The 19,784-nt window shown below is 39.7% G+C and overlaps 1 non-coding gene across 1 annotated transcript; it reads right to left on the bottom strand.

The window, feature by feature from the left end:
• Nucleotides 1-330: 330 nt before the first annotated feature.
• TRNAK-CUU (transfer RNA lysine (anticodon CUU)) lies at nucleotides 331-403 on the bottom strand. Its single transcript has one exon. It is a non-coding gene; the product is annotated as a tRNA-Lys (tRNA).
• Nucleotides 404-19,784: the final 19,381 nt, after the last annotated feature.

Below are 19,784 nucleotides of genomic sequence, written 5' to 3' on the forward strand. Positions count from 1 at the left end.
AGGAAAAATATCAAAGCAGAAAAAACACAAAGGACACAACAGGGATACAAAGTGTTATATTATAGGAATTTTCAAAAAGTAGAATAATTTCACAGAAGAGCTTTACAGACAGTTGTCTCTGGTGTTAGTAGTAAAGAGTGATGGTTGGCAAACACTGGAAAGATAATAAAGATGAAGGGAAATCAGAGCAGGAGGCATATTAAACAGAAATGATGAGACATAAATGAGCCTTAACAGGGCTTTAAAAAAAAAAAAAAGATAGAAGTGCACAGCTGGGAACAGAAAGCAAACCCACATAGGACTGGAATCCACAATAAGCAGTGAAAACCCCACCTGACCTTGGACTCGAACCAAGGACCCTGAGATTAAGGGTCTCATGTTCTACCGACTGAGCTAGCCTGACAGCCACTACCTAAGAGAACACAGCAAGGTATTTACCTCCTGCCAGAGTGTGTGGGGCTTCCCTGGTGGATCAGTGGTGAAGAAACTGCCTGCATGCAGGAGACACAGGAGACGCATGTCCAGTCCTTGGGTTGGGTAGATCCCCTGGAAGAGGGTATGGCAACCTACTTCAGCATTCCTGCCTGTAGAATTCCATGTACAGAGAAGCTTGGTGGCTACAGTCCACGGAGCTGCAAAGAGTCGAACATGACTTTGCGACTAAACAGCGGCAACAGCGTGGTATATGTGAATGTTGTTAAAACAGTGGATGGGATCACCGACTCAATGGACATGAGTTTGAGTGAGCTCTGGGAGTTGGTGATGGACAGGGAAGCCTGGCGTGCTGCAGTCCCTGGGGTGGCAAAGAGTCGGACACAACTGAGCAACTGAACCAAAAACAGTAAATCCTAACAGTTCTCATCACACTGTTTCTATAAGAGATGATGGATTGTTCACTAAACTTATTATGATAATCGTTTCATGATGTATATAAATTAAGTCATTATGCTGTACACCTTAAACTTACACAGTGCTGTATAGCAATAATATCTCAATAAAACTGGAAGAAAAAAGAAGCTACATTTGATCAAAGCAAAGTTAAAAATGAAATGATGTGATCAACTCTAAGATACTGAAGGGGAGCAGAAAAGACCACCCCAAAATGTGCCACTTTGTCATATGAATTATTTTGAGCTGAAGGCAATCAAGACCCAGCAGATTCAGGGGGAACTTTTACCTTTTCCTAACTCCCTAAAATAATTTAGATAGGGGACCTGGCTCAGAAAGACAGCTGTTACCAGAGATATGTGTGTGTGCTCAGATGTTCAGTCATGTCTAACTCTGTGCAGCTAGCTCATGTGTAACTCTGTAGCCTGCCAGGCTCCTCTGTCCATGGGATTTCCCAGGCAAGAATACTAGAGTGGGTTGTCATTTCCTCCTCCAGGGGATCTTCCCAGCCCAGAGATGGAACCCACATCTCTTATGTCTCCTGCATATGGTCAGAGATAACATTTTCATTTGAAAGACTTACCTGTGTGGTAGGGCAAACATCTAATTACCAAACATTTGCTCATCTTATCAACTGGTGAATTATCTTCCTCCCCTTTGAAGCCCCATCCCCCATCCCATTCCTTAGCTCAGGATGCCATATAAACACTAATTGCCTGACTTGCCCCTGAGTCTCAAGAGTTTTATGAGTGTCTCGAACACAAGAAATTAAGCCTGCTTTTCTCCTATTAATCTGTCTTATGTAAACTTAATTATTAAATGAGCTAAAGAATTTAGGAGGGTAGAAGGAAAATTTTCTTCCTTTATAAATAAAAAGACACAACAGTTCACAAAGTAGCAAGATACTGGAACTGGGAATCTAGATGACATCTGTTAGGTAGACTGCTTATAACCCAAGTTACAGTGGGACACCAAGCCTTGAGAAATATAAGAAGAGACATACTTGGATTCCCTTGGTGGTCCAGTGGTTAAGAGTCTACCTGCCAATGCAGAGGACAAGGGTTTTATCCCTGGTCCGGGAAGATCTCATATGTCCCAGAGTAACTACACCTGCAAGCTGGAACTACTGAGCGCACGTGCCTAGAGCCTGTCTCCGCAACAAGAGAAGCCACCTCAGTGAGAAGCTCGAACACCACAATGAAGAGTGGCCCTCACTCGCCGCAACTAGAGAAAGTTCACGCAGCCTCAAAGACCCAGCATAGCCAAAAATAAGCAAATAAATTTTTTTGAAGAGAGATATACTTGTACCACTGTCATTCTAACTTTCTGATTTTTCTGGAGACTTTGCTGTCTGCTAATAGAAATTCCTCTGCGGTAACGGAGGGGAAAGAAAATCTAGAAATAGAAACCTCATTTTTGTGTCCTGGTTTGAAGATGCTATTTGAGAGATGTCCACAAATACTCATGAGCAGAATCTTTGACCCTGCGCCAGGGACCCTTAACTTTGTTTGAGCATCTTGTCTTTTAGCTTTTATCTTTGTCATCCTCTTCATTCATTTTTCTTGACACACTCAGAAGAATCTTTCGAAAACAGAGTTAATTGGTAATACCATTCTTCTATCTAAACTCTTTCAGTAACTTCCTGTTAGGTTCTGAATACATTCAAAACTTCTTCTAATGGCCTGGAAGAACCTGCAGGATACACCTCACTCAACTGGATGGCTGTACCCCATGCTATTCTCCCCAGGTTGAGATTCTCAGTACCCCAAGTACCTCTTCACATGAACAACCTAACATCTCTTTCTCCCTTCCTTTCCCTTTTGTTAAGAACTCTCCCTAGTGCCTGAAGTTACCAGATGATGTATGGATGCTTGTCCTAGAGAGAGAGAGAGAATTAGCCAGAAGTCTTGATGATCTGCTATCATGTTTCTTTTATTCTATTCAAATAAGCATTGATGAGCATTCCTTCTTAATTCTTAGTGGTACAGACTCAGCAATCAGCATCAAAGGGCATTATAGGAAGACCTAAGGGATAGGAAAAAAGGGAGGCAGATGGAAAACCAATTATTGGAGGTATAGCTGTAAGTATGGAAAATTACCCAGGATTCAGGATGAGGAAAGAGTCTGTTGTCCACAGGAGAAACCTCAGCAAGGAATGAATATGAAATTAACAAAAATAAAGTACCAATGGACTCAAAAAGTCAAATGGAATTACTGAATGATACAGTCAAGGAAAGTCTGTCAATGTAAATAGCAGAGTGAGAATGAATATTGAGAAATATAGTTTATATTTTGAATTGATTTGTATAATAGGAGAATGAGAAAAAAATGTTTAAATGTTTTAAAAATTGTGATTCTTAAAATGTTAACCTGATATAAATTGAGCCTAGAGGCCAAGATGTCATTGCTCCACAACTAAGCTGCATTAACATTCTTACTATATCCCAAAGGGGCTAAATAGACATTAGTGTTTCAGACACATTTGTTTTCCTTCAGTTGCACTATTTACTTTCTGCAGTGCAGTGCCTTTTATGAATGATCTTCTGTCAAAAAATATGCTCCAGGTACAACGCACACACATCCTGTTGAAAACAGGACAGGGCTTTTACTGTTCTAGCTTCATTCAGGCATCTAGCACAAGTCTGCTGTTATCTTAAACTGTATTGTGCCCTTACCTTCTCACTTAACAATGACACAAAGATCCAATTTATAACCAGCAGAGAGGAGGGGGTGTTTATCTCATGTGAGGCTACACACAAGTGCAGGAGGCACAAATGGGTTTGCAGCACTTGTCACAGTCCACTGGAAGCTGAAGATGAATCAACAACAAAGAGGACATTTTAAATTATCATTATGATTTCAATTTGCTGCTACACCCACAAGTAAAAAAGCAAATAAATAATCATTATATAACAGGAAAAACCATCCATCCTTTACACCAACCAAAAGGGCTGTAATCACCACAGGAGACTTAACTGGGGTGATATTGTGAATTAAAAGCCAGAACAAGCAACAGTAATACTTTGAATCTAAACCTGAGCTCAGAAGATATTTTATTTTACTTTATTTTGAGTTTACTCTGCTATTGAACCATGAACCAAACAAAAGCTTTGGGGGTTTGCTTCTTTGTTCTTAATGTCTTAGAGAAACAAGATAAACAAAATATACATATATATATATATATATATATACACACACACACACACACACACACACACACACACACAATATACTTTCTATATACAATATACAGCCACATGTTCTTGTTTAGTTACTAAGTCATGTTAGACTCTTTATGACCCATAGACTGTAGCCTGCCAGGCTCCTCTGTCCATGGGATTTCCCAGGCAAGAATACTGGAGTGGGTTGCCATTTCCTTCTCCAGGGGATCTTCCCAATTCAGGGATCAAACCCTTCTCTCCTGCACTGCAGGCAGATTCTTTACTGCAGAGCCACAAGGGAAGCCATATATATAGTTCCTAAAATGATTCACTTAGAACAAAACAAGAATATAAAAACAGCCTCTAAACTAGAAGAACATTTTCTTTCAGTACTTCCAATTATATAGTATATAATCAGAGACACAATCCTAATCATATGTAGAATGTTGGGTGTGTGTCTATGTGTGTACATACTACATGAGTATTAGCTATTTGAAGATTAACTTGGGAGGAGTATAAACTGGTATCCATATTTTTCTGTCTTACAACCTAAAAACAAACAGCATGACATGGAAATGTTTTTTCTTTTAAATTATTTTTTTAATTGAAGGATAATTGCTTTACAGAACCTTGCTGTTTTCTGTCAAAGCTCAACATGAGTCAGCCATAGGTATACATATATCCTCTCCCTTTTGAACCTCCCTCCCATATTCCTCCCCATCCCACCCCTCTAGGTCGATACAGAGCCCCTGTTTGAGTTGCTGAGCCATACAGCAAATTCCCGTTGGCTCTCTATTTTACATATGGTAATATAAGTTTCCATGTTACTCTTTCCATACATCTCACCCTCTCCTCCCCTCCCACCATGTCCATAAGTTTATTATCTATGTCTGTTTCTCCATTGCTGCCCTGTAAATTAATTCTTCAGTACCATTTTTCTAGATTCCATATATACGCATTAGGATACGATATTTATCTTTCTCTTTCTGACTTACTTCACTCTGTATAATAGGTTCTAGGTTCATCCACCTCATTAGAACTGACTCAAGTGGGTTCTTTTTTATGACTGAGTTATATTCCATTGTGTATATATACCACAACTTCTTTATCCACTCATCTGTTGATGGACATCTAGGACTTCCATGTTCTAGCTATTGTAAATAATGCTGCAATGAACAATGGGATACATGTGTCTTCTCCATTTTGGTTTTCTCAAGTTATATGCCTAGGAGTGGGATTGTTGGGTCATATGGTGGTTTTATCCCTAGTTTTTAAAGGACTCTCCATACCATCTTCCATAGTGGCTGTATCAACTTATATTTCCACCAACAGTTCAAGAGTGTTCCCTTTTCTCCATGCCCTTTCCAGCATTTATTGTTTGTAGACTTTTTGATGATGGTCATTCTGACCTGTGTGAGGTGATATCTCATTGTAGTTTTGATTTGCATTTCTCTAGTGAGCGATGTTGAGCATCTTTTCAAGTGTTTGTTAGCCATCTGCATGTCTTCTTTGGAGAAATGTCTGTTTAGGCCTTTTTCCCACTTTTTGATTGGGTTGTTTTTCTGGCATTGAGTTGTATGAGCTGCTTGTATATTTTGGAAATTAATCCTTTGTCAGTTGTTTCATTTGTGACCCAAGATATGGTCTATCTTGGAGAATGTTCCATGTGCACTTGAGAAGAAGGTGCATTCTTCTGCATCTGGAATGTCCTGAGGATATCAACGAGATTCATCTCATCTAATGTTAAGAGTTGTGTTTCCTTATTAATTTTCTGTATTGATGATCTGTCCATTGGTGTGAGTGGGGTGTTAAAGTCTGCTACTGTTATTGTGTTACTGTCAATTTCTCCTTTTATGTCTGTTCGTGTTTGTCTTATGTATTGAGGTGCTCCTATGTTGGGTGAATAGATATTTACAATTGTTATGTCTTCCTCTTGGATTGATCCCTTGATTATTAGGTAGTGTTCTTCCTTATCTCTTGTAATCTTCTTTGTTTTAAGGTCTATTTTGTCTGATATGAAGATTGCTACTCCAGCTTTGTTTTGTTTCCCAATTGCATGGAATATATTTTTCCATTCTCTCACACTTAGTCTATATGTATCTCCAGGTCTGCAGTGGGTTTCTTGTAGACAGCATATATATATGGGTCTTATTTTTGTATCCATTCAGCCAGTCTGTGTCTTTTGGTTGAAGCATTTAATCTATTTACACTTAATTATTGATATATAAGTTCCTATTGCAATTTTCTTAATTGTTTGGGGTTGATTTTGTAGATCTTTTTTCTTGTCTTGTATTTCTTGACTACATAAGTTCCTTTAACATTTGTTGTAAAGCTGGTTTGGTGGTACTGAATTCTCTTAACTTTTGCTTGTCTGAAAAGCTTTTTATATCTCCATCAATTCTGAATGAGATCCTTGCTGGGTAAAGTAATTTTTGTTGTAGATTTTCCCCTTTCAGTACTTTACATATATCCTGCCATTCCCATCTGGCCTTCAGAGTTTCTGCTGAAAGATCAGCTGTTAAACATATGGGGTTTCCCTTGTATGTTACTTGCTGCTTATAATATTCTTTCTTTGTGTTTAGTCTTTGTTAGTTTGATTAGTATGTGTCTTGGCATTTTTCTCCTTGGGCTTACCCTGTATGGGACTCTTTGCACCTCTCGGATTTGATTGACTATTTCCTTCTTCATGTTGGAGGAATTTTCAACTATAATCTCTTCAAAAATTTTCTCATACCCTTTCTTTTTCTCTTCTTCTGGAACCCCTATAAGTCAGATGTTGGTGTGTTTGATAGTGTTCCAGAGGTCTCTGAGACTCTCCTCAGTTCTTTTCATTCTTTTTACTTTATTCTGCTCTTCAGAAGTTATTTGCACCACTTTATCTTCCAGCTCACTGATTCATTCTTCTGCTTCAGATATTCTGCTATTGATTCCTTCTAGAGTATTTTTAATTTCAGTAACTGTGTTCTTTGTCTCTATACGTTTATTCTTTAAATAATCTCGGTCTTTGTTAATTGATTCTTGGTATTTTCTCCATTTTGTTTTCAAGGTTTTTGATCATCTTTACTATCATCATTCTGAGTTCCTTCTCAGGTAGTTTGCCTATTTCATCTTCATTTATTTGGACTTCTGTGTTCCTAGTTTGTTCCTTCATTTGTGTAGTATTTCTCTCTTTTCATTATTTTTTTTAACTTATTGTGTTTAAGGTCTCCTTTTCCCTGGCTTCAAGGTTGATTTCTTTCTTCCTTTTGGTTTCTGCCCTCCTAAGGTTGGTCTGGTGGTTTAAGTTTCCTATAGGGTGAGATTTGTGCTGAGTTTTTGTTTGTTTGTTTATTTTTCCTCTGATGGGCAAGGTTAAGTGAGGTCATAATCTTGTCTGTTGATGATTGGGTTTGTATCTTTGTTTTGTTTGTTGTTTAGATGAGGCTTACTGCACAGAGTGCTGCTCATGGTTGGGTGAAGCTGGCTCTTGTATTCAAGTGGTGTCCTTTGTGTTAGTTCTCGCTATTTGATACTAACTACCTATGGTTAGTTTTCTCGTAGTCTAGGGTCTTGGAGTCAGTGCTCTCACTCCAAAGGCTCAGGGCTTGATCTCTGGTCAGGAAGAAAGATTCCAAGTGGTTTGTTATGACATTAAGTGAGATTAAAGCAAATACCCAAAAATGAGAAACCAAAGATGAATCCCAGACAAATGGCAGTTACAAAATCAGGCAAATACTAGTTAAAATAATGGAATATATACATTTACATATACACCCATCAGTTCAGTCAGTTGAGTTGCTCAGTCATGTCCAACTCTTTGCGACCCCATGAATTCCAGCACACCAGGCCTCCCTGTCCATCACCATCTCCTGGAGTTCACTCAGATTCACGTCCATCAAGTCAGTGATGCCATCCAGCCATCTCATCCTCTGTCGTCCTGTTCTCCTCCTGCCCACAATCCCTCCCAGCATCAGAGTCTTTTCCAAAGAGTCAACTCTTCCCATGAAGTGGCCAAAGTATTGGAGTTTCAGCTTTAGCATCATTCCTTCCAAAGAAATCCCAGGGCTGATCTCCTTCAGAATGGACTGGTTGGATCTCCTTGCAGTCCAAGGGACTCTCAAGAGTCTTCTCCATCACCACAGTTCAAAAGCATCAATTCTTTGGCGCTCAGTCTTCTCCACAGTCCAACTCTCACATCCATACATGACTGCTGGAAAAACCATAGCCTTGACTAAACGGACCTTAGTTGGCAAAATAATGTCTCTGCTTTTGATTATGCTATCTAGGTTGGTCATAACTTTCCTTCCAAGGAGTGTCTTTTAATTTCATGGCTGCAATCACCATCTGGAGTGATTTTGGAGCCCCCAAAAATAAAGTCTGACACTGTTTCCACTGCTTCCCCATCTATTTCCCATGAAATGATGGGACCAGATGCCATGATCTTCATTTTCTGAATGTTGAGCTTTAAGCCAACTTTTTCACTCTCCTCTTTCACTTTCATCAAGAGGCTTTTTAGTTCCTCTTCACTTTCTGCCATAAGGGTGGTGTCATCTGCATAAGTAAAGTCAAAACAGTCCAACAAAAAGGAATAAAAAATTATACTTCCCAGTTAAGAACAAAACTAACTAAAACACAAACTAGGAAACAAAACTTAAAGCAAGGTGCCAAGCGTGGAATAAAGCAGGTTTCAGTTTTTTTAATCAGCTTGTTTTTATTTGCCTTTCACTTGTAGCATCTCATCTCCACATTCGGCACATGAAAGAGACATCAATAGCTCAAAGAGGCAGATTTTTCTGATTTCCAGTTAAAAGAGCTGAGAGAGCAAGAGCATCTGACTTGACCCAGGTGGATTTGTTTTAACGCCAACAACTCTTGGTTCAGGCATTAAAATGAGCTTAAAGTCAAGGCCTCTTCCTTCTCCCACCCCCACCCCCGCCCCCCCCGCCCCCAACCCCCACGCAAGGCCAATTCAGCCTTAATCGTGTTTTAAGAGTTAAAAAAAAAATTCCGTCCATCCCAGAACAAGTAGGTTAATTTCACAAGGGAAAAATTTTTCAGTAATCCTTCGTGTGGGTCGGTTTGTGCTGTATGAGTCAGCAAAACTCTTAAATGGAAGAAAAAATAAGATTAAGAAAAAAGAATCAGCGAGTAGAATTTTGTTTTCAATTGCTACCTCTGAATTGAAAAGCACAGCCTCTGTGAGGCAGCAAAGCGGCGAACACCTTGGTAAATGACAAAGCCTCGTCCAGCTTGCCACACCTGGCCTTGAACACCAGGCCTCTGAATACAGCATCTCAAAAAATGAAAGCGAAAAGGTCATTGGAGATTCTTCCCCTTTCTTCCTGTGTTTCTTCTTAATTATTTAACTTAATCTAACCAAGTTAAGTTGATCCGGAAAGAGCTCCATTCGCCATCTCACCAGCATCCTTACCTTCAGCTTGGTCCGGCTTCTGCAGTTGACTGATCCTCGTCCGCGAAGCCGCTGATCAGAACGGCTGTGCTTGGCCACGGAAAGCCTCCCGGCTTCCGTCAGCGCAGAGTGTGGCCCCTCCCTCACCCCATAGAGCTCCACCAGCGTCTGGAAGTGGGGCCCAATTCAACAGGAAGTGGATTCTCAGCTCCTGTCTGGGGTGGAAGGCTTCCGGGAACGCAGGAACCGGCAGACAGAGCCGTCCCTTTAGAACGGGTAAGTCTGTCAAAAGTGCACTTTGGTGAGTTAGTCAAAGTGTGGTGCCTGTGGCTCCAGTTCGGCCTCTTAGAACTTGGTCTGCACGTAACCTTGGAAGGTGCTGTGGATCGACCTTTGAGGTACGTACAGGGAGATGCTAATGGTCTCAAAATGGATTCCGCCGCATCTTGGGGGCACCTCGCACCCATGCCTCCCAGGGCTTCTATGTGGCTGCATATCAAAAGTATGTTGTCCGTGTTCCCCTGGATCTGAATAGTCTCTTAAAAAGCCTGATACGTTATAGGCCCCAAATTCATGCTAGCTTTCTCCCCCTATGTTTTTTCCTTTTTTTAATTAATTAATTAATTTTGACAGGAGGTCCTTGTTGATTATCTATATTTTAAGTATAGCTGTGTGTACTTGTCAATACTGACCTCCCAGTCTATCCCTCCCCATTCCCCCACCCTTCGGCCCTGATAACTATAAATTTTGTTCCTTTGCATGTGAGTCTGTTTCTCTTTTCTAAATAAATTCATTTGTATCATTTTTTTTTAGATTCCACATATAAACGATAGTGTATGATATTTGTCTGTCTCTGTTTGATATAAGTCCATAGTATGATAGTCTCCAGGTTCCTTCATGGACAGGTGAATGGATAAAGAAGATTTGGTACATATATGCAATGGAATATTACCCATTTAAAAGAATGAGATAGTGCCATTTGTAGCAACGTGGATGGGCCTGAGGATTATTTTCCCCTTTGGATACTGGTTAAGATAGGGATTTTTTAATATTACTTCTCTGGGCACTAACAGTGTTGAATACCTGCCTTAAAAGAGAAACCTGTAAGTAAAGCATTTCATTGGTTCTTTACAAAAAACCAGTTATTTGGGCACTGTAATTCCTAGTTTGGAAGAGAAACAAAGAAGACCTAGTGAAAATAACTTGCCTAAATGCACACAGTTGGATAATGGTGAAGGTGGTAGGGATCACAATTTTTGACTCCTGTTGTGGGTTGAATTGCATCTTGCTCAAAAGTTATATTGAAGTCTTACCCTCTAGTACTTCAGACTGTGACCCTATTAAGAAATAGGGTGGTTACGGATATAATTGGTTTAGACAAGGTCATATTATAGTAGGATAATATGGTAACTGTAAACCACATGACGTGTTCCCTCATAAACAAGAGTAGAGACCCACAAGGACAAAGTTTCTATGTGACAAGGAGCAGCTATTGCAGTGCTGAATCTCCAAGCAAGGAACTTCAAGGATGGCCACCAAAACACCAGAAAGCAGAAGCCCCTAAGACGAGTCACCGTCTAAGATTTCAGAGGGAGCAGGGCGCTGTCACCATCTCAGTTTAAAGTCTGGCCTCCAGAGCCATGTGGTTTTCTAGACAACATGATATTTAATCCAGAACCTTAAGAAAAAGTATGTTCCAGGTTAAGTAAGTTTAAAGTAATATTTCTGTTTTATTTCTGTTGTTGGAGATGAAGTTGGTAGTGAAGGTGGTGTTTGAACAGCAATACACTCGATATGGTTACCTGAAATTATATTGAGTGTATTCTAAGGATACGCATGAGAATAAGTAAGCAAGGATCTTAGACATATGCCCGAGGCTGGAGAGAAGCTAGGCAAAGCCAAACACCCAGGCAGAGGAGAACAGGAACCAAGCAAAACTAAGGCACCTGGGCTTGAACTAGGGAGATCATTTGAAATCCAAAGCAGATCTAGGAATCTTGGAAGCAAAACTTCTGAGGTTTCACTCTCGTCTACCATTAATTCATATCCTTTGTGTTTGTCCACTTTTCTGTTAATTTGCTAATTTCTCCCCTTGTTTTCTAGCACGGATTCCAAGAAGTGAATCACATTGACTCATTTAATAGTCATCATTTATATTCGGGCAGTATTTTTCCCACCAGGTTGTGTCATAAGCTACTGGTCATCCCATTCCATTTTTCCAGGTCATCCCCCTGAAAGAGGTAACAGGTGGGACAATCCTAGAAGAGTCTGTACAGCAATAGACTTTCTGAATGACACTTCTGATATGGTTGTGAGGGGCCTCATATGTCTATCTAAAGAATTCTAATTTTATTTGATTGCAATTAAAAGCTGTTTTTACACAAGGAAGTGTCATGATTAATGTTGCTTTTTAGGAAGGCCTGGGAGAAGAAAAGACATGCACTGAGAGCAGTGGGTAAGATATTAGTGAGAAGCTTTGCAAGCATCCATACTGGTTAAGGGCAGAAGTCTGACTAGAACACAGGGCTTTCTGCCTTCTGCTCCTCGGTGGTGTCACACAGAAAGCTGATCAAATGTCTCAGACATGGATCACTTGAGATAGTCTGCCTTGTGGTGGTGGTGGTGGTTTAGTTGCTAAGTCATATCTGACTGTTTTGTGACCTCATAGACTGTAGCCCCCTCAGGCTCCTCTGTCCATGGGATTTCCTAGGCAAGAATGCTGGAGTGGGTAGCCATTCCCTTCTCCAGGGGATCTTCCTGAAACAGGGATCGAACCCACGTCTCTTGCTTGGCAGGAGAATTCTTTACCAATCGAATGACCTGGGAAGCCCTTTCTGTCTTGACCTTTGCTTTTTATCCAGCTTTATTTAGCAATAATTTTTCAGTACAAGGGATGTGTGGACTTAGGGTGCTGGACACTGATATACCATGCCTCTACACAGCGGAAGAAAACACACACAAAAAAACAAAAACCTGTGCTGTTCCTCCCCATGATTTTAACAGCTGAGTTATATACGTTTCACTTCAGAAAAGCAAAGGTCAACCAGAAACCTTCCACAAAATGGCACTGTAATAAAGATTAAGTGCAAAGAGACCCATTTTGCTTTAGGTAAGAGACACCCTGCATATTTACCATCCTCCTCTGATATTCTTCTTTTTTAATCTTTATTTTATTTTTAGTTGATTGACGATTGCTGTACAATATTGGTTTGATTTCTGTCATACATCAAACAACTTTGCTTGAGTTCTAAGTATTCTAATCATGTTGCTATGAAGCCACTTCGGAGAGGGAGGAAGGTTTGACAGGAGTTGGGTGTGCCTGAATCCCCACGTATTCAATACAATGGACACAGAACAGAAAACATTGACTAATGTCCCCCAGGCATTTTCTGTCTTACATTTCAAACAAGTATTCTAGATGGAAAAATACAAATATTTCTGAGCAACGGGAAAAGGCAAGCAGGCTGTTGTGGTTGTGGTGGTTGTTTCCACTTTGCATCTTAGTGAGTTTCCTAATAGTGCCTTTGACAAGTAACATGGTTTTCCACTTGTGATCAAAATTGTTACAGAATAGGTACCTCTCCTCTCAGTATCAGCTTTCTCTGTTGCCCCAGGAGATTTTGTTTTTATTCATAAATAATCTAAAGCCATGATTAAAAAGGAAGATGTTTTATAGTGAATAATTACACCAAGAATCATTTCATTAACCCTTCACTGCCCTCAAATCTGATTTAAAACTTTCCCCCAAAAGAACATTATTGGAAATATAGGAAATCTATCACAGTAAATGACAGAGCTGGAAGAGTCATGCTCGCATGGTGTGTGATGGAAAAAAAATGCACCTTGAGGGGCACTGCCTGACCTTTTCAAGAAATCAGCAGTTGTAATTATGCACTAGAAACACACTGAGTTTCCAAAGAGACCAACGGAGGAAGACATGAGGACAGCATATTACATCCAATGCACTTCTCTTCCTTTTACACCAAGTGTGTTGTGTAGTTCGTAAGAACAAGTCAGATGGAAAGCCTGGATTTAGATTTTGCACGTTGTCTACCACCTTCCAAGTTTTCTTGTGATAATGGAGGTTATGCTAGTTTCTAATCCATAAAGGACTCTGATGATGCTGTGCAGTTGCGTACATAAATTTATAAGCAGAGAGGTTGGCACATAGAAGACCCCTAAGAAACGTTAGCTCTTTAAGGTAAAATAAGCTCCTTGCCCTGCACTAAAGGAATTTGTCATCGAATGGAAAGTATAAAGATCTGGAAGAAGTTACTGTTTTGATTAATTTGGTTAATTGATGTTGACTCTAGGTATATTTGGAACCACTTATTTCCTCAATCACTGTCCATTTGGTTGTGATATTGCAGAACTATTCCTGGCCTCTGTTGTCCTCAAAAGTGGGAATATGTTATTGTTAGTGTCTGTTGCATTAGGTGATGTGAATAAAAGAGATGATGCTTATCTCGTTCAATTTTAGAGCTCATCAACCATGGAAAGATTTAGTGGTTTAGCATATTGGGAAAACCTGTTCATAGTAGTCAGCTCAATTTGGGTCTAACATCTTATTTGGTTAGTAATATTAATGTATATAACTTCTATCTGTTCTTACTCTCTTTATCCTTGCCTACAACAGTTATTAATATGCTGAGTACCTAATGGTGATTTCTTTTTCATTCCATTATTCTTGCTTTTTAGTTGGAATTTTACTATAAGGAAGAGCTGTTCTTCCTTATTCGTTTATTTACTTACATCAGTACGGACTTGTGCATCATTAGTTTATTCTGTGGATTATAATCCATTACTAATGTTACATATTTTGTTGCTCAAATTGTCCAAGGGTTGGCCTTTGGGAGGACATCTTGGCCCCTGTACTGTTTGGACATGCCCCTATCTTCTTTTGAACATCAGTCTACTTTCAGGCACCACAAAGAATTATCCCAAGCTCTGTTTTTATTTTTTTCTACACCAGCCTTGGAATCAGCTATTTTCCCAGGGAGCTCTGGTTCCTTTTATTGAAGAATGGAATTTAGAAATTAAAATCTGGATGCAAGGTGTGCTAATTTCTATCGAGATAGCCTTGCTTCTAGGTCCTCTCATCAGACAGGGCTAGGAAATTCTTACCTATATATTGCTACATTCATACATCTACATTTTTGTATATATCTGTCTTTATATATATAGGAACACACAGATTCATGCTGATTCCTATTGTCCTCTAAGTTAGGAATTCAATTAAGTACTGCAGAGTTCAGTTTAACATTCCTTCTTTCCTTATCCAGAATTCCTTTTTCCAGCATTGAGGAATGTGACTCTGGTTACTTGTAGTCTGTTTACTTATTTGTTCAGTCTCTGTTTGTGCACAAAGTTGTTTCAGAATTGCTAAACTATACTCCTATGAAAACCAAACTTAGAAAATAGAGGACACTATCTGTGGATAGATTCTTTGGTCTTTTTGAATTACAAAATACATAGTCAGAACGTTATTTTCCAGTTATTTAAAGTATTTATTTTCTTCCTCCATGTATTTCAGTGTACTTATTTGCTTTTACTACAGTTAGATTCATTTGTTTGTATTCCCTTTTGTATTCTCCCAGCAATTCAGTGGGTTTCATTGATTTATGATTCATTCATTCTTTTATTTTGGGATATTCTAAAGGTCAGGACTGTAACAAAAGCTTTCCTCAGAGCTGTGCTCTCCTCCCTCATCCTGTTAGCTCATTGCCATTCTCAGTCTTTTCATCCCAATCCCACCTCCCCCCTTTAAGTAATCAGTCTCGTAAGTTTCTAGCTTAGTCTTCCTGTATTTGTTTTTACACATATAATCAGAGACATATAGCTTGTTATATCCCTTTTTTTTCCTTGCACAAAGGTAGCACATTGTAGATACTTATATGTGCTTTTTTTGTTTTCACTTAGCAATACGTGAACCGTGAACTCGCTGATGTTCAAGCTGATTTTGGAAAAAGCAGAGGAACCAGAGATCAAATTGCCAACATCCGGTGGATCATGGAAAAAGCAAGAGAGTTCCAAAAAACATCTATTTCTGCTTTATTGACTATGCCAAAGCCTTTGACTGTGTGGATCACAATAAACTGTGGAAAGTTCTGAAAGAGATGGGAATACCAGACCACCTAACCTGCCTCTTGAGAAATCTGTATGCAGGTCAGGAAGCAACAGTTAGAACTGGACATGGAACAACAGACTGGTTCCAAATAGGAAAAGGAGTACATCAAGGCTGTATATTGTCACCCTGCTTATTTAACTTCTGTGCAGAGTACATCATGAGAAACACTGGACTGGGAGAAGCACAAGCTGGAATCAAGATTGCCGGGAGAAATATCAATAACCTCAGATATGCAGATGGCACCCCTTATGGCAGAAAGTGAAGAGGAACTAAAGAGCCTCTTGATGAAAGTGAAAGTGGAGAGTGAAAAAGTTGGCTTAAAGCTCAACATTCAGAAAACGAAGATCATGGCATCTGGTCCCATCACTTCATGGGAAATAGATGGAGAAACAGTGTCAGACTTTATTTTGGGGCTCCAAAATCACTACAGATGGTGACTGCAGCCATGAAATTAAAAGACGCTTACTCCTTGGAAGAAAAGTTATGAGCAACCTAGATAGCATAGTCAAAAGCAGAGACATTACTTTGCCAACTAAGGTCCATATAGTCAAGGCTATGGTTTTTCCAGTAGTCATGTATGGATGTGAGAGTTGGACTGTGAAGAAGGCTGAATGCCAAAGAATTGATGATTTTGAACTGTGGTGTTGGAGAAGACTCTTAAGAATCCCTTGGACTGTAAGGAGATCCAACCAGTCCATTCTGCAGGAGATCAACCCTGGGATTTCTTTGGAAGGAATGATGTTAAAGCTGAAGCTCCAGTACTTTGGCCACCTCATGGGAAGAGTTGACTCATTGGAAAAGACTCTGATTCTGGGAGGGATTGTGGGCAGGAGGAGAAGGGGACGACAGAGGATGAGATGGCTGGATGGTATCACGAACTTGATGGACGTGAGTCTGAGTGAACTCCAGGAGATGGTGATGTACAGGGAGGCCTGGCGTGCTGCAATTCATGGGGTCGCAAAGAGTTGGACACGACTGAGTGACTGAACTGAACTGATAGTATATGCAGAAAATTTCCCCATATCATTTTTTAGAGATCTTTCTCATTCTTTTGGTAGCTGCATAGTTTATGTGCTGTTAGGATATATCATAGTTTATTCAGTCCTTCCTTCTATGCATGGGCATTGGGGACATTTCCAGTATTTTGTTTTTAATAAGGAATGCTGAAATTAATAAACTTGTATAGATATATTTTTGTATTGTTGAAGGTGTTATAATATTTTTATAGTTTCTGGTATATAATAAATGTTAGTTACCAATCCTTCCAAGCATGAGAGGGCCTGAGCTACATTCTAGAAGGTTATTATTGACTGCTCATGTCCAGTGTATAAAGAGGAAAAAAAAAGTCCTAGGTTGGAAATCAAGAGACAGTCTAAAGGACAAAGTCTACTAAGAAGAAAGAGGAGGATTAAACTCGACATGACATAAAAGAATCTGCAAATCCAGTTGAACCAATGTGTTTGGGGAGAAGAAAATCAAAGTCAGAAGAAAAAGTCCAAGGCTACAGTGAATGGAGTCCTTTGCTGGAAATGGATAGCAAACTATTGTTAAAGCCACAAAGGAAGTAAATGACTCATTGCAGAAGGGCTGGCAAGTGTGCTTTTTTTGGGGAAAAAAAATTCTTAACTGTTATTGATGGAAATGTAATAGATTTAGGCTATGGGAAGTAAAATGATGACTTCTTTTTCTGACATTTTGTTTTTTGTGAATGCATCTAGGGCTTGCTGACCCACATCCCTCCACTCAAGAATTCTCCCCTAAGACAGTTCTCCAGTTTTTATAACTTCAAGTTGATGCATATTAAAAAATTATTTCTGGCTCTGTGACTGTTCCTTTTATCTTTATTCTGGTTTGCCTTAAGTCAAAAAGATATTATGCGTCCATTAATGTAACAAAGGATAACAGAAAATTGTTAAAAGTTCTCATTATGGTATCCAGGCATTTCTCCCAGTAGGTGAAAGAGGTGTTTGAGGCACCACTAAATACATTCATCCTCTGTGGCTAAATTCTACAATAATTGAAAGACAGACACAGACATCAGAGAGGCAGAAAACAAAACAGTTTATCTTTCATACAAACAAAAAATGAAGTAAACTGAAAAAAAAATCCGAGAATGTGGTTTAATCTCTGTGATAACAGTGATCTTGTTAACACCACATCTTTACTAAAATTTCTGTGATACAGTGATCTTGTTAATGCCACGTCTCTAGCACAAGCGCAACAGGAAAATCAAAGGCTTCCTTCGTGGGGATCTGTCTAGCAGAACATAGAAGCTTCCTGCCAACAGATTGAGCGTAAAAGGGGTGGAACTGAGCACACTCAGGTATACTTTCCAAATTCATCAATCAAGTAACTTAATTTCTGTTTCTGTGTGCTGACTGATCAAAGATGGGGGAAGAGGCGAGTATCTCTCTCCGCGCATAAATTAGTAGTGAGGAAAGTTGGTTCTTCTCTATTACTGCACACCCATCCACACCACTGGGAAAATAACTCCCAGTACACACACTTCCAAACGTGAGAGAGTAGAGCTTTTATATTCCAAGTGCATTTTTTTCAAAGACACACGTTTTGCCTTCTGAGGTGGCCATATGTTCAGACTCTGGGTTTTATTGTATGTATTTTGGTGCATCAGGGCCCAGCTGGCTCCTGATCTCAGAAGAATGCTTGGTGGCAAAGCACTTAGCAAGGGTCCTGAGCTCCTAATCCATGATAATTAAACACCCTGGACTCCCACTGCTTCTGTCTCTCGTTTTGGAAGGGTTTTTACTTATTTTTAATTTTTTTAAAAGTCAGATGCTGCTTTTACATCTTGAACTAATTATCCTTCCAGAGCTCCTTGATTTGTTTGTCTCATGCAGGGAGAGACAGGTACGAGAGTTAATTAAATATCCTCTTGTCAGACAGCCGATGAAATCTTCAGTGCCACTGGTTTCTGGTGTGTGTATGTGGCTGTGTGTGTTGATGTTGGTAACTTATTCTTCTATGAGGAGACTGAACGGCCATATCGGCCTCCTTATCTATTTTAGTGGCTGGGTGGACTTTGCTTTGAAAAAGATCAAACCACCACAGCACAGAAGCAAGGTCGCAGCAGGGGTCTAACTGGGTGATTGAGCTGACAGCGCTCATAAGTAAGGAGGGCCGTGTCATCGCCAAAACCTCTTTCCTTGGCTCCGGAGTAGACAGTGTGTCTCCAGATCTATTTCATCATGTCCCTTGTGCTGATGGGGATGGACACAGCCCATTGCCTACAAGGATATAGGAGGAATTGGAGAGAATTCTGTTGCTACAAGAGGAACAAGATAATTACAAGAGCAAATATCTGGGTGAGGGACAGGGAGTGAGTGAGTAGGATACTGGCAGGCCTTAAATGTCATCTGGGAGGGGAGGGCACTTTGTTTTCAACTTTACGTACAACAAAGAATTATTCAAAGCCTTAACAAAGGCTTTTTATATCTATGGTCACAGATATTATTTTAGTTTCTTTTTAAAGAAATCCATGTGTTGTCTTTGGGGAGAGGATAAGTGAGAGGAAGAAATAGCAGATATAAGTCTTTGAAATTTATCTCTAATTCTAGTTTGTTTAAGAGACAAACTCTTGTTTCTGGAATGTTAAATTAGTTTATCACAGCTAGCCAGATATATATAGGCTAGGTGCACTTACTATTTTTTTTTTTGCTAGAAGGATATAATTTTGGAAAATGAGTTTATTTCCTGTTTTATTTATTTTCGGCTTTGAAATTCTGAGCTGGTGGCTCAGCTGGTAAAGAATCTGCCTGCAATGTGGGAGATCTGGGTTCAATTCCTGGGTTGGGAAGATCTCCTGGAGAAGGGATAGGCTACCCACTCCAGTATTCTGGCCTGGAAAATTCCATGGACTGGATAGTCCACAGGGTCACAAAGAGTTGGAGACAACTGAGTGACTTTGACTTTCACTTTGAAATCGTGAAGAAAAAGTGCCCCACATTTCTTCATTTGAGTAAGAAGGAAGATTTTTTTCCCCCCACATCATAAAGAAAACAATAATGATCTCCTTGGAAGGGCCATGGCTGCTTTGTCTGGCATCCTTCCCTCATTCATGCAACAAGATTTTGGGTTCATCATCCACACGTCTTGAAGAATATGCAGCTATACCTTTTCTCCAGGATCATAATTATCAAAAACTAACTGCAGGTCTCAGACCCTTGACCGATTAAGTAAAAGACATCCTACATCATGAAGT

The sequence above is a fragment of the Ovis canadensis genome, chromosome 26 (genome assembly GCF_042477335.2).
Source record: "Ovis canadensis isolate MfBH-ARS-UI-01 breed Bighorn chromosome 26, ARS-UI_OviCan_v2, whole genome shotgun sequence".
Taxonomy (NCBI): domain Eukaryota; kingdom Metazoa; phylum Chordata; class Mammalia; order Artiodactyla; family Bovidae; genus Ovis; species Ovis canadensis.